Source organism: Lepus europaeus, chromosome 11 (genome assembly GCF_033115175.1).
Source record: "Lepus europaeus isolate LE1 chromosome 11, mLepTim1.pri, whole genome shotgun sequence".
Classification (NCBI taxonomy): domain Eukaryota; kingdom Metazoa; phylum Chordata; class Mammalia; order Lagomorpha; family Leporidae; genus Lepus; species Lepus europaeus.
The window spans coordinates 46,179,383-46,194,470 of NC_084837.1; positions in this window are offsets into that span (position 1 = coordinate 46,179,383).

Genomic DNA, 15,088 nt, shown 5'->3' on the forward strand with positions numbered 1-15,088 from the left:
CCAAGATGTAGAATAGGAAGGGAAATTCAATAAGAATCTTATGGTTGTCCTGGAATGAAGGGGCAAAGTTTTGAAATTGGGAGCTTCCAATGGTTAAAATTTTCAGGATATGATAGAACCAAGAGAGGAGCTAAAAGGAGAGGAGAGATGTGGAGAGGTAAGGAGGGAGAGAAAGAGAAAGTATGGAAACCTCTATAAGGCCTTCCCACCTGCAGCGCAGAATTCTATGTTTGAAACCCATCTTAAGCTGCACTACTGGTTCTTAGTAAAGATGAAACACTTCACCATGGGCCAATAAAAATTCATCATAAACCAGAACAGCTCACCTGAATTTGAGTTGAAATGTCTTTTTCTATTGTTCTTATTTAAAAAAATAAACATTTATTTTTATCTCTACCATACAACTAACATTGTTATTGCACTTCGACTTACCTTATTTCTCCTCTAAGACATTGTCTCTCATCCATTTTTTTCATTTTCCTTTTTGTATCAAATTTCATTTCCTTCTTGAGTATTTTCCAACTCAAATCATTGTGACAGTGTTAGGTGAATGTGTGTCAATATCCTGTTTGTAAACTTTTAGATTATTTCTAAATAAGAACCTGTAAATGGATGAAATATCCTTATGTAGAATGAATGCAATACTTTATTATATTCCATATGATTACCCAAATGTTCTACATTTTTTTAAAGTATTGGCAATAACTGAATAATGCTGCTTGCTGCTTGTTACTCTGGAAGTAAATTTGCCTTCTATATTTTATAGAATAAATGATGACGTAGAATCATCTGTCAGCCTGAGTGTCAGTGAAGATATTCAGAGATTAACTGCGAGAATATTAAAAATGTATAGTAATTGAATGTAGAAGACTATATTGAATTAATTTCAATAACCAAAAGTAAAAAGTAGGATAGAGTTACAGTGATTAATTTTATTTTATAAATTTTTAAATAAGAGAAGCTTAAATTTTAGTTGATAGAATTTTAAAAGTTTAAGGAATACTAAATGTTATCTACCTGTGCCAGCTGATTTTAAATATTAAAAATCTAAGAAATATTTAACAGATAGCTCAAAGCCACTCAACCTAGAAAATAATGACAGTATGGAATGAATCTCTCAGAGTAATAACTATTTTTTGACTCTGCATTTATATTTTGAGTAAAGTATTGATTTGTCCCTCATTAATTCTGAGAAATAAAACTACTTGAATGTGAAGTGGCAATGCCTTTTTATTACATTTATAAATGATAATTTGTTCTTTGAAAATTCATTACAGGCATTTTATTTTCTTCAATTTCAAATTGAACTCCCATATATTTTTTTCCTTAGTTAAATATTTTCTGAAGTTTATAGTCATCAAAGTCCCATATTTACACCCACTTCCTCCCTAGGTCTTAGGCAACACTCAGTAAAATAAATTCCTTATCTCAGGCTATGAGGTTTATCCTTTGAGAAATACAACATGAAAATGAAAGCAGGGGAAAATGAAGATGCATGATGAATGCTCAATGTTTGTGAGCTGATACTACCCAGGTAAAGTCAAGTAAGGAAAAGCAGATGGGATATTATCTCTTATTATCATATCTGAGATGAGGCACTTTACTCTGAAACTAATAATGTTCTTATATGTCATCATATACATATATTCAGTTGTTGACTCTTTGAATATGGATATTTTTCATTTAGAAGTTTCTGATAGATAAAAAAAATTAGAGTTATGTGAATTATAGAACTTTAGGAAGCTTAAAAAAGCACAAAGGATTTGCAAGAGCTAAACCAAATGGAAGTCTGTAATTTTCAGTACAAGAAAAATGGATGTAAGGAATTTAAATTGCAATGTTTTATGTCTAATTTTGGCCAATTAAGAATTTATATACATGTGTTCATTTCTGAACAAATGAATACAATTAGATAGTTAACTATTCTTTTTGTTTATTGTTTCTAAGTTTCTGTGATGAGTATTTCCTTGGTTGAGTGGATAAACTTAATGACAGTTAATGGGAAATTTTTTTTTGTTTGTTTTTCTTTGGAAGTTTTGTAGGTTCTCTGTATTTTTGCATTTCAATAAAATACCTTTTTCCTCTGTTCAGTGAAGCAAACTGTTAGCTTCTTCCCTGTTTAAAAAATTAATATATTTCTTTGAGTGCAGCCAATTGGAAACACTTTTATCAGAGATGATGGCTATCTAATTATTTGTTCATTTTTGACAAATGAAGTAGAGACACAAAATTATTTAATTTGTCATATTGCTGGAAATGGAATAGCAGGTATAAAACTTTATATATTATATATTAATATATATTAATTTAGCAAATTCAGGTCTTAGGAGGAAGCAAGTTCGTTGAAACCTTTCAATGAAAGAAAGGTTATTGTAAATTTTACAAGCAGTGATGTCCAAATTTTTTTGAGCGTACTGAAGAGATTTGGTGCTTGGTCATTTGTTGGATTGATCATTGAATGAAGTAGACATTTGGCAAACTACATTCCTTTGTTCCAGAAAAGAATCCTTTAACAAAATGGCTTTCAGAGAATTAGTCTGTCTCTTAATTGTCCATCCTGTGTTTAACCTCTTGCTTGTCCAATTTAGTCTACTCAGTGTTGCCACTCTCCATTGAGAAACCTCGCATCAGCTCACTACCATCTACATAATTCTCTTAAATGCCATTCAACATCTTGCAGATCCTGCTCTCATCCCATCAGAGTGGATTTTCTGCTCTATCCCTGTCTCCATGGACAGTCTGTGCTTTGCCACATTATGCCATGACCAGAATTATAATTTTTTTCATGCTGTTTTCCAATCTGGAAAGTACACTGCCATTCTTTTTTTCTGTCAAACATCAGTGCAGTCCAGTTCAGTTGTTCTCTTGTAAGTGGACTTTTTCTACCCTTCACAGTCTAACTACTGAGTTTCTGTGTAAGTCTTACTTGTGTTTGTCCTTCAAGACATATAGCATATGCAACATTTTAGAGTATGATAGAGCAAAGGAAGACTAAGAGAGCCCTGGTGAAGTCCCAGATGTGACAGAGCTTCGATGAGACTACTACAAGTCTGGATGCAATGACTAGCAATTTGTTGAGCTGATTCTCTAGAAACATATTTTTTTAAAATTTCACCTAAACTTAGTCTGCCTCTATAAAACTGATTTACATTAAATGATTTTATAAGCAAATGATATTAGATAAGTCAGATGTCAATTTAGGAAAGGGAATATTTCATTCAAAAATGCAGGTCAGTTATTCACATTCAGGATTTGGCACACTTTTCCAAGGAGAATATCTACTCCAGTATCATTCCATGAAGTCAGGGTCTGTGTGTAATGTGTCAAATGTCTCAGAGTAGAGCACTGTACATTGTTTTTAGCAAGTGTTCAAAAATATACACTGATGAACTAATGAATAAAAAGGAGCACTACTGTGCCACTAGTGCAAACCACAAGCCCAATCTATTGCCGTACTGTATAGAGTTTGAGAACAGAAATGCACTAAAAGTTGTCATTGTTGCCATCATTTTCTTCATTGTCATCACCTTTCCCCTTCTCTTCTACTTCTCCTCTGCTTCCCATTCCTACTTTTTATCTCAATGTGAGGAAACTAAATAAATTACACAGAATCTGTGGAAATTTTTAAAAAAGATTTATTTATTTGAAAGGGAGAGGGAGACGGGGTGGAGGGGAGAGAGAGTTGAGAGAGAGAGAGAGAGAGAGAGAGAGGGAAACAGAAACAGAGATCCTCTACTGGTTCACCTCCCAAATGACCACAACATCCAGATCCAGGCAAGGTTGAAACCAGGAGTCAGCAACTCTGTTCTGGTTTCCCACATGGGTGTCACTGGCCCATGTACTTGAATCATTTTTTGCTGCCTTTTCAGGCACATTAGCAGGAAGCTAGATTGTAAGGGTAGCAGCTGAGAACTGAACCTGAATTTCTATAAAAGATGCCAGTGTAACAAGTGGTGGTTTAATCCATTGCACCACGATGCTAGTTCCTCTCTAACTAAAAAAATTCCTTAATTTTATTTATTTGAAAGGCAGAGAGACAGCAAGACACAGAGACAGATAGAGATAGAGATAGAGATAGAGATAGAGATAGAGATAGAGATAGTCTATCCACTAGTTCACTCCTCAAATGTCCCCAACAGCTAGGGCTGAGCCAGGTCAAAGTCAAGAACTGCTAACCCACTTCAGATTTCCCATATGGGTGGCAGGGTTCTAAGTACTTGAGTGTTCACCTGGTTCTTCTCAGAGAGTGGAATAGTGGAATGAGTGGAGTAGGGGCTCACACCCAGGTACTCTGAAACAGTATGCAGATATCCCAAGCAGCATCTTAACTGATGCACCAAATGCTGCCTTTAACTCTCTTAAATTTGAAGTATCACAGAAGGACATAAGCTTCAGGCATAGATTTTGAATTTGAGATTTAAATATAAAACATCTGAAGAGACAGCAGTAGATGTTGAATATATTAGAAAAATGAAATTACTGTCAAACATTTGTAAGTATTATCCACACATCAGTTATATAATCAGCAAATATTCATTGACACCACCTATGGCTCAGTCTTTCTGGAAGAACTGGGGATAGAGCAGAAAATGAGAGATAAAAATTTTGGTCCATAAGGAACTTACGTTTTATTGGGAGAAATGGGTAATAAAAAAGAAAAGTAGAAAAAATAGTCACGTTGATACTAAGTAGTATAAGGATATCATCTCTACCTCTCAGATTAGTTGTTAACAAAACATCAAAAGATGACTCACTGGTGACTATGTAATGAAAGGGACCCTTGTACCCTCTCAGAATATAAATTCTGGTTGTGGCTGGTGCTGTGGTGCAGCAGGTAAAGCTACTGCTAGCAATGCTGGCATCCCATACGGGCGCCAGTTCAAGATCTGGCTTCTCCACTTCCAATCCAGCTCTCTGCTACAGCCTGAGAAAGCAATAGAAGATAGCCCAAGTGCTTGGCCCCTGCACCCATGTGGGAGTTCTGGAAGTAGCTCCTGGCTCCTGGCTTCAGATCAGCACAGCTCCAGCTGTTGCAGCCATTTGGGGAGTGAACCAGCAGATGGAAGACTTCTCTGTCTCTGCCTCTGCCTCTCTGTAACTCTGCCTTTTAAATAAATAAATATATATATATTTTAAAAAAATATAAACTGATACAGCTATTATGGGGGATTGTATTGAGGTTCTTTCAAAAGTTTTACATTTTTTAACTACCATATGTCCTAGTAATTCCCATTTCTGAATATATATCTAAAGAAAATAAAATTATATTGAAGTGATAACTGTAGTCCCACATTCATCATGGCATCATTCACGTTAGCAAAGATATGGAAATAGTCTAGGTATCCAACAACAGGTGAATGGATAAAGAGTGTATGGTATTATACACAACAGAAATTTGCTCACCTTATATGAATAAAAATTTTATTTATTTTATTTAAAAAATAGATAAAAATTTTAAAAGTAGACCCTGCCATTTATAACAACATGGATTAATTGGAGAATATTATGTTAAGTGCAATAAACCAGACACAGAAAGGCAAATACTTACATGCAGAATCTGAACTAAAGTCAAATAAATAGTAACAGAAAGTAGAAGGGTGATTACCAGGGGTTGGGGATTAGAGGAAAGGGGAAGATATCACAGTATAACTTTGTACAACCTTCATTTGTAAGATATATTTATATGCACTAATGACTTGTACAACATAGTGACTCAAGTTAATAGTAATAATACAATGTTGTGGACCTAAAATTTTCTAAGCAAGCAGAATTCAAGTGTTTTCATCACACACACATGGTAACTATGTGAGGTGATGGGTATCTTAATTAGCTTCATTGTGGTGATTATTGTACTAAGTGTGTGTTCAATCTGCCTCATTGGTATCATTAAGATGGTTTAATACAAAATTGAGAAGACATTTACAGTAAACGGAAGATTTGCATTCCTACCACTCCTAAATAAAATTAATAATGAATAAATAATATTAGAAGTTATATTCTATCTTCATGTGCATGAAATCTATTTGACTAAGGTAGCACTATTTAATGTTAATAATATATTGTATTATAAATCATATGAAATATGACAAAATTCAGATTCCTAGATTTTTCAAAGCTTATACACGATTTCTTGTGAAGCATATGAGATTGATCACTTTAAATATATATCACATATTTGGACAAAGTTTCACAGAATGCTATTGATGCAATATTTATGACAAAATTTCAACTTTAACACTCTGCTTTTCTTTTTCTGCTGGTATTAGAAAAGAACTGGAATCCATTTCAAGCCTAAGAGGAAATTCAACCTGGACTATCTTTTTCTTTCAAGAAAATTAACAAAGAACCAAAGGAGCCCTTTATCTACCGAGTGCAGACTTCATTAATTAATCCTTTTTATCTATGACAGTTAAAGGTAAATCTAGAATATTTTGTCCCCTTGAAATGATTTCTAGTTTTATCCTCACTTTTAAAAATACATTCTTTCAACCATATGTTATCTATTGTCAACCATATATAAATTAAATCTAATTGCACTGGGCTATTTCTTGCCTTGCATTGACTTTTTAAAAGATAGCCATTTAGATAAACATTTTTTCATATTATTAACTTAATTTTTTGTGGAACAACAGAAACAACATGGAATACCTTTCCATTACTCCTCATTTTCATAATAGTGGAAGGTAGAATTCATATGGCATTATAAATATAAATTTTCTGCATCACTAAGAACATGGCTTAAAGTATAATGTTGCCTGGACAAATCAGAGAACCACTCTAATTAGAAAAAATTCTGGTCATATATCATGCAATGCCTGCACCATTTCTTTTCCTTTTTATTAAATATGCTTTACACAAAAAGGGACTACAAGCATATACTTCACTTATTCCAGTAATACATCCCTTCATCCAAAACCTCATACTGGTACATATCCTGATCATTTACTCTACAAATCCACAAATAATTATTATTCAACATTTGTGGCAGAGATCATGAAAATAAAACTGAAGTAAATCTTGAGAATATAGATGTCTTTCAAATCTTTTAAATTTAGTATTTTAATTGTTTTCATAGAGGCATCAGCTGCTGTTTAATGCTGATGCTTTTTTCATGTAGAGCTATGCTGTTACACTAATACCTGCTGGGACCCAGTAATGGGAAAACATTCTAGTTACATGGATATTTGCCCATTTATGCTCACCTTTAACAAAAAGTGACAACCGTGTCACATTTCATCAGGTCACATTAAGCTGTGTCTCAAGAAAACAAAGAACAGAAGATAACCCATTTCAAAGCAACTGTGTTGTCTAACACAGTAGCCAGTAGTCACATGTGGCTATTAAAATTAGATTAAATTCAGTCCATCACTCTCATTGGCCTTATTTGTAGTCCTCAATATTTATATGTAGTTAGAGTCTCCTATATTGGACAGCAGTAATAAAAAATATTTCCCTCACCACTATACATACCACTAATTTAGTACAGTAATTTAGAAAGTAGTACAGAGTCCCTCAAAAGCTTAAAATAGTACTATTATATGATATAGCCATTCGACTTCTGGGTATATATCCAAAGGAGAAGAAATCAGCACCTCTTAAATATATCTGCATTCCCCTATTCATTGCAGCATTATTTTCAGAAACCAAGATATGGAAACAAACTTTTTGCCCATTGTGGTTTGTGTGTGTGTGTATATATATATATATATATATATACACACACACACATATATATATAATATATATAACCATACATATGGTTGTATATAACCATATATATAACCATATATATCATTGTATACAACCATATATATGTGTATAAACACACATATATATGGTTGTATACAACCATATATATATATGTATAAACACACACACACAAAGGAATATTATTCAGCCAGAAAAAAGAGGAACTTCCAATTGCAACAACACAGAGGAAGATGAACCCAAAGGACATTATTAATTAGAGTAACCCAGATACAGAAAGATACTATGGTATTGTTTATATGTAGAATTTAAAAAAAATGTCAGATACATGGAAAGAGAGAGTGTATTGTTGGTTGCCATGGGTAGGGAGGTGAGGAGATGGAGAAATGTAGGTCAATAGATACAAACTTGCAGTTATGCATGATAGCAAAGTCTAGAGCTCCAACGTAAAGAGCATTGAAGTTAATAATATCATATTCTATATTGTAACTTGTTTTTTTTGTAGTAATCATTTTTTTCTCTCTCCAGAAATGCACAGAAACACATATACACACATGATCTTCAAAAAGTTCATGAAAATTCATATTTTTAAAAAGTTATGTGTGGATTTCAGATTTTTTGACACCAGAAATGTATTTATTTTTAAATTTCATTTTCCATAAATTTTTGAATTGCTCTTATATATGTAAACTATCATACTGTATCAAACATATACAATAAATTTTAAATTAAAAAGAGAAAAAATAGTCTTGTATTAAGGAGGCATTTAAGTTTTGATTTTGACAACCTGGTAACGTAAGTATTGGACCCCAAAGTACTTGAGAACCATTCTAACGTTTAGTGGCAACTCTGGAAAATTAGGACAATTAATCCTATGTGTACTGCATAGTATCAGTTCTTAAAATGAACTTTCTGTACTCCTCAGTATTATTCTCATCTGCAGATTCACTGAAATCTCTTTGTCAAGATTCACACTCAATTACTAATGACATACAAAACAAAACACATCCCTCACCCTCCAAAATCTCTCCAATAAATTTGGGTTTAAAGATCCTTTTTACCTTTAACCACTTTTGTTCTGCCTATAGTTTTTAATTGTTTCTTACAAAGACACATGTCCATACACATTTATGAAAACATCTTGCATCTCAATTTAGATGGTTATATCTTTCTGTCCACTTTATTGATTCATTTTTAAAAAAATTTATTTGACAGATAGAGTTACAGACAGTGAGAGAGAGAGACAGAGAGAAAGGTCTTCCTTCTGTTGGTTCACTTCCCAAATGGCTGCTACAGCCGGCACTGCACCAATTCGAAGCCAGGAGCCAGGTCTTCTTCCTTGTCTCTCATGAGGTGCAGGGGCCCAAGCACTTGGGCCATCCTCCACTGCCCTCCTGGGCCACAGTAGAGAGCTGGACTGGAAGAGGAGCAGTTGGGACTAGAACCCAGCGCCCATATGGGATGCTGGCGCTGCAGGCAGAGGATTAACCAAGTAAGCCATGGTGCCGGCCCCACTTTACTGATTCACACCAATGACTTAACTAGACTGGATGACCACAAACCTTCCTTGGATAATGAACAATGCAGTGAAGTTAAAGAACAAAATCTAAAATTAGTTTGGCAGTCAGAATTGGTTGGCAGTCAACGATAGGAAGAATAGATTGCAGACAAATTAATAAATTTTATTCTGCCCATAACAGTCTAATGTTGGAGAGGTCACATCTCTGAGTTCACATAGAAGTTTGTTAGCTCATAAATGTTATCAAGTGAAGTGTTAACAAAAGACCAATGTTGTGAAAATATACTTATTTAGCACCCACAGTGTCTGAAGAGTGCCTAAAGTTAGCTTTTATGATTAGTCTAGATGCAAACACTGTTTTGGTGTCTACTAATGCAATTCACACAGCACTTTGCCTAAATATTAGTAATCACTAATTAAACAAAAAGCTGGCTCACTGCAGTTATACTACAGATAATGGCACCCCTTCCTTCTGTAGTCATGACAGCATGCTCTTTGAAGGTGGAATGCTGCTTATATAACTATTTAAAACTTATTTGTTGTCTAAATTCTGATACAAGTTTGCAGACAAAGCCAATATAACTGGCTGATATCTGATTCGTTACTTTTTTAGGAGCAATGTTGGAAGATAGAAACAAGTTTTAAACTATGTATAATGTTCCAAAAATAAATTAATTTTATACTCTGGTTTCTCTTCAGATCACATAAATCTTTCACCTTTTACCAAAAATAAATTAATCTTAATAATAATATTTCTAGTCCTATAGGCTTTTCTTATAAGTACTCTTCATTACTTCCTCTGCTATTAATTTCATGATATGCTTGTGTCTATTGCAATATTTCCTATGGGACGACTCTGTCTTAATATTTTAGCAACAGCACAGCCATGTAATTATCTGTAAATAATTTAGCATGTATTTCATTCATGTAGAAATGATCCAATTACCCAAAGTGGGGAAATATAAAAAACTTTCTATCAAATGTTAAGCCACTCACAGTATGGTTTTATTTATTATTATGATGATTTTAGTTCTTCTGCATTAACAAATTAAAATATTTTCCACTTCAAATTTCTGTAAGTCCCTACAGCTAGTTTTGAAATTATTGATACTCATTTTCTCTTTCATAGAGTTTGTGTCACGAAAACAAATCTGTGCCTATGATTGCTACATTTTGGTAGAAAAGTAGCTAGAATGACTTTAATTGTGACTAAGACTTTTTCTTTAACAAGTTAATTGGCTCACTGTGTTTTTACACTCACACCTCAGAAATGCAGAATAAATTTATTATGAAAATAGATTTCCCCACTTGTCTACTTATCACTAGACCAATGATAAAGGTGCAACAGTGGTGTAGACAATTAAAAATTATGCATTACCTAGTACTCCCTTCCACTTACACTAGATGATCTTAGAGTTTGCAGGAGAAGAGACAGGAGGTGATTTTACCCATACATGTAGTCTGACTTATACCAGCATACTCCACACTGCAGCCTTTCTATAATTCAACATTAACGAAAGTTAAGAGTGCAGTCTTTACTGTTCTATTTTTCCTTCTTATGAGTTTCAAATTTGATGCTGATAGAGCAAATAAATTAAATTCAGTTTTGGAAACTTAATGTCTAATTTTGGGGGGGTAGAGAGAGAGAGAGGGAGAGAGCGCTTGATTCAGTGCCTACTTCCAAGTTTTACTTATCCTAACAGATTCAGTTGAGTACCAACCACATAAACAAACCTATCATCAAGATAACGCATTCATTTTGAAGTGAGATTGATTGCACAGCCTTCAACAAGAGCTCCAGCTCATTTATATACTGACTACAATGCTCAGCACTTTCACCTGTCACAACATGCTGCATGATGTACCAGCTCAAAGTCTGACTCCACTACTTAGTCTTTCAGGGAAAATTTTCTCTAGGTAAATATTTTTAAATGCCTGTAAAATGATAAATAAGTTTGAGTCCAAAATATGGACATATACAGGTTTATATCATATTAGAGATGGCTGATTGAAATTGCAACTTACTTTTAGTTTTACATGTCATGTTAATATGATTGTGGATATTGTTAAAAGGTGTCTTACCTAAAACAATGGCTGTATATTCACCTGTACATCAGTGATTGTTTTTCAAATGAAAATTTCTCAGTGTTAAATTATCTTGCAAATTAAAGACAATAAAATGTTTTATAGACAAAACTAGAGAGCACTGGTAATATAATTGAAAGTATATAGAGATTTTGTCTCTCAAATACAAATTTTTCTTCTAATATAATAGTTTTTAACAGTATATTCTATTGAAATAGCCATATATTCAAATGTAAACAACAGATATTGCTTTATTCCCTGTACCGAGTCCCATAGTATTCAAGGTTTGCAAAACCATACATAGCATCGACCTAAGATTATCACCTTGATGCAATTTGCAATTTATAATCTTGTTCAGATTTCTACTTTTCCCCATATTCATTTGTGAGTTTCTGTGGGTTATTTAGTTTTATGTGATTTTCCCCCCACATGTTTAGATTTGTATATCCACCACTCCCACTATAGTCAAAATACTGAAGAGCTCCATCACAACAACCACCCCGCATGCCGATTTTTTTTAAACTTTTATTTAATGAGTATAAGTTTCCAAAGTACAGCTTATGGATTACAATGGCTTCCCCCAACCATAACTTCCCTCCCACCTGCAACCCTCCCCTTTCCCGCTAACTCTCCCCTTCCATTCACATCAAGATTCGTTTTCAATTCTCTTTATATACAGAAGATCAGTTTAGTATATATTAAGTAAAAATTTCAACAGTTTGTCCCCACATAGCAACACACAGTGAAAAATACTGTTGGAGTACTAGTTATAGCATTAAATCACAGTGTACAGCACATTAAAGACAGAGATCCTACATGATATATTTTTTTAAATTGATTAATTTTCTATGCAATTTCCAAGTTAACACCAAGTTTTTTTTTTCATTTTCAATTATCTTTATATACAGAAGATTGATTCAGTATATGCTAAGTAAAGATTTCATCAGTTTGCACCCACACAGAAACACAAAGTGTAAAAATGCTGTTTCAGTACTAGTTACAGCATCACTTCACATTGGACAACACATTAAGGACAGATCCCACATGAGACATAAGTACACAGTGACTCCTGCTGTTGACTTAACAATTTGACACTCTTGTTTATGGCGTCAGTAATCTCCCTAGGCTCTAGTCATGAGTTGCCAAGGCTATGGAAGCCTTTAGGGTTCGCCGACTTTGATCTTATTCTGACAGGGTCATAGTCAAAGTGGAAGTTCTCTCCTCCTTTAAGAGCAAGGTACCTACTTCTTTGATGGCCCCAATCATTCCACTGGGATCTCACTCGCAGAGATTTTTCATTTAGGTCTTTTTCTTTTTTTTTTTTTCCCCAGAGTGTCTTGGCTTTCCATGCCTACAATACTCTCATGGGCTCTTGAGCCAGATCTGCATGCCTTAAGGGCTGATTCTGAGGCCAGAGTGCTATTTAGGACATCTGCCATTCTATGAGTCTGCTGTGTCTCCCACTTCCCATGTTGGATCGTTCTCTCCCTTTTTGATTCTATCAGTTAGTATTAGCAGACACTTGTCTTGTTTGTGTGATCCCTTTGACTCTTAGACCTATCAGAGTGATCAATTGTGAACTGAAGATGATCACTTGGACTAGTGAGATGGCATGGGTACATGCCACCTTGATGGGATTGTATTGGAATCCCCTGGCATGTTTCTAACTCCAGCATTTGGGGCAAGTCCTATTGAGCATGTCCCAAATTGTACATCTCCTCCCTCTCTTTTTCCCACTCTTATATTTAACAGGGATCACTTTTCAGTTAATACTTAAACACCTAAGAAAAATTGTGTGTTAATTTCCGAGTTCAACAACTAGTACTAGAACAAAAAAAATACTAAAATGGATAAAGTATTACATTGTACATCAACAGTCAAGACAAGAGCTGATCAAGTCACTGTTTCTCATAGTGTCCATTTCACTTCCACAGGTTTCCCCTTTGGTACTCAGTTAGTTGTCGCCGATCAGGGAAAACAAATGATATTTGTACCTTTGGGACTGGCTTAATTCACTCAGCATGATGTTTTCCAGATTCCTCCATCTTGTTGCAAATGACCAGATTTCATTGTTTTTTAATGCTGTATAGTATTCTATAGAGTACATGTCCCATAATTTCTTCATCCAGTCTACTGTTGATGGGCATTTGGGTTGGTTCCAGGTCTTAGCTATTGTGAATTGAGCTGCAATAAACATTAATGTGCAGACAGCTTTTTGTTTGCCAAATTAATTTCCTTTGGGTAAATTCCAAGGAGTGGGATGGCTGGGTTGTATGGTAGGGTTATATTCAGGTTTCTGAGGAATCTCCAGACTGACTTCCATAGTGGGTTAACCAGTTTGCATTCCCACCAACAGTGGGTTAGTGTCCCTTTTTCCCCTCATCCTCGCCAGCATCATTGTTGGTAGATTTCTGAATCTGAGCCATTCTGACCGGGGTGAGGTGAAACCTCATTGTGGTTTTGATATGCATTTCTCTGATTGCTAGTGATCCTGAACATTTTTTCCTGTGTCTGTTGGCCATTTGGATTTCCTCTTTTGAAAAATGTTTATTGAGGTCCTTGGCCCATCTCTTAAGTGGGTTGTTTGTTTTGTTGTTTTGGAGTTTCTTGATCTCTTTGTAGATTCTGGTTATCAACCCTTTATCTGTAGCATAGTTAGCAAATATTTTTTCCCATTCTGTCAGTTGCCTATTCACTTTCCTGACTGTTTCTTTTGAAGTACAGAAACTTCTCAATTTGATGCAATCCCAAATATTAATTTTGGCTTTGACTGCCTGTGCTTCTGGGGTCTTTTCCAAGAAGTCTTTGCCTTTACCTATATCTTGCAGGGTTTCTCCAATGCTCTCTAATAATTTGATGGTGTTGGGTCGTATATTTAAGTCTTTAATACATGTTGAGTGAATTTTTGTGTAAGGTGAAAGGTAGGGTCTTGCTTCATGCTTCTGCACGTGGAAATCCAATTTTCCCAGTACCATTTATTGAATAGGCTGTCCTTACTCCAGGGATTGGTTTTGGATCCTTGGTCAAATATAAGTTGGCTGTAGATGTTTGGATTGATTTCTGGTGTTTCTATTCTGTTTCATTGGTCTATCCATCTGTTTCTGTACCAGTACCGTGCTGTTTTGATAACAACTGCCCTGTAGTATGTCCTGAAATCTGGTATCGTGGTGCCTCCGGCTTTGTTTTTGTTGTACAAGATTGCTTTAGCTATTTGATGTCTCCTGTGTCTCCATATGGATTTCAGCATCATTTTTTCCAGATCTGAGAAGAAGGTCTTTGCTATCTTGATTGGTATCACACTGAATCTATAAATTGCTTTTGGGAGAAAGGACATTTTGATGATGCTGATTCTTCCAATCCATGAGCATGGAAGATTTTTCCATTTTTGGGTATCCTCTTCTATTTCTTTCTTAAAGTTTTGTAATTTTCATCGTAGAGATCTTTAACGTCCTTGGTTAAGTTTATTCCAAGGTATTTGATTGTTTTATTGGCTATTGTGAATGGGATTGATCTTAGAAGTTCTTCCTCAGCCATCACATGCCGATCTTAATAACCAATTTCATCTTCTTCCTACAACCCCCACTACTGTCATACTGTTTCCAGAAGAAATTAGCATTTGATTCAGGAGACAGTAAAGGAGATTGCCCTCACCAATGTGGGTGGGTATCTTCCAATCCATGAGGAGAGACATAGAATAAAAAGATGGAACAAGAGCCAATTTTTTCTTTTTTTGAGCTGCCCTACAACACTGGAGCTTTAGATTGTCAGGCCTTTAAA